The sequence below is a fragment of the Octodon degus genome, unplaced genomic scaffold (genome assembly GCF_000260255.1).
Source record: "Octodon degus isolate 3935 unplaced genomic scaffold, OctDeg1.0 scaffold00180, whole genome shotgun sequence".
Classification (NCBI taxonomy): domain Eukaryota; kingdom Metazoa; phylum Chordata; class Mammalia; order Rodentia; family Octodontidae; genus Octodon; species Octodon degus.
The window spans coordinates 2,065,691-2,067,207 of NW_004524756.1; the positions used below are offsets into that span (position 1 = coordinate 2,065,691).

The 1,517-nt window shown below is 46.2% G+C and overlaps 1 pseudogene; it reads right to left on the minus strand.

Annotated features, from left to right (window-relative positions):
• Positions 1-612: 612 nt before the first annotated feature.
• LOC101560419 lies at positions 613-1,268 on the minus strand (annotated as a pseudogene).
• Between the last annotated feature and the right edge of the window lie 249 nt (positions 1,269-1,517).

Consider the following 1,517-nt stretch of genomic DNA (forward strand, 5'->3'; position numbering starts at 1 on the left):
GCTGGGGGATTGAACCGCGGTCCCTGTGCTTTAGCTAAGCTTGTTCTAAGTAGGTGCTTTAGACCACTGAGCCATCTCTCCAGCCCCCACTTAACGAAATTTAAAGAAGAGACAAAAAAAGAAAAAATTGTACCTACTAACTCAGTCAAATTTCATTGTAAACTCTGAGATGTGGGCTACTATTCTTTTTTTTTTTTTTCTTGAGACAAGGTCTTTCTATGTACCCCAGGCTGGCCTTGAACTCACAGTGATTCTCCTGCCTCAACGTCCCAAATGCTGGGATTACAGGCACGTGCCACCAAACCTGACCTGGGCTACTATTCTTAAATTCTAATATCTTTCATGCTATTCATAAAAAACAAAACCCACTGTGTTCTTATCGTGAGTCTGGAAAGCAGAATGTTGCTGCAGACAATGATAGGCTGTTCTTGTCCTCAGTTCTGATGATGTAGAACCTCTCGTTCAGGACAAGAAGCCCTCTGATTCAAATATAAAAATGATTCAAGTCTAGAGTAAGAATATTCTGTGTAGTCACAAACACAGAGATCTGAAATTTCACTCCGAGGCATTTTTGCACAGTGAGAATTCAGCCTGCATTTGTTAGTGACAATATTAAACTAAGATCTCCTTGGAGAGGTCACAGTGGTGACGAAATTCCACAGGATGGAGGTATCTGCAGATGCAGGAAGCGAAACCTGGCCCTGTGCCACGTCCCTCTGAGGTCAGCGTCTCCCCAGCATCTGTATGATGGAAGGGCACGATCCCTGGCTCTGCTTGCCTGCAGTCTCCTGTAGGCTTTGCTGTGGCTCGCAAGCCCACAGGGAAGCCTGACACTGAGTACACCGCTGCTTCTGGTACTGAGAAGGGCTTGCAGTGGTCAGGCCCAGGTAGGATTTCAATACATGGTCTCCATCTGGGAAGGACTGCTCTGTATCCACACTTTATATTTGCCACAAGGAGCCAGGCAGTAGCGAGCTGTTATAAGCAGCTGGAACTTATGGTCTTGGTGGCTTTTCCAAAGTAGGTCCCCAGTGATACCTGCTTGTCCCTGGAGATGCTGGTGACTAGCTTAAGCATCTTCTTACTTACTCACATCCGTGGTGCACCTTGTCATCTTGCAGCCTAAAGCAGTAGGTGCCACCAGTCCTGTCACCCAGTAGCTGAAGTCTCTCCCCAACGAACTTTGCGATTTTCTCAAACATCACTGGGGTCTTCTCTTCAGTTAAAGGCTGAATTTGCCTGTCAGGTCTGAACACGGGATCCCACATCCCCTCCCCTTGTCTCTTTATAGGGATACTTGTAATTGCATTTAGAGTCCACAGGGATAGTCCTGACAATCCTTCCATCTCAACATGCTTAATTTAATCATGGCTGTAAAGTCATCAGCAAATAAATTAGCATTTACAGCATCTAGGAATTAGCAGCCCTGTCTTTGAGGCTGTTCTGCAGCCTCCCACTCTGCCTCTGAGCTTTCCAGCACTGCTGGTTTCAGTGCTAGTGTGGTGCTAAGTATTTGT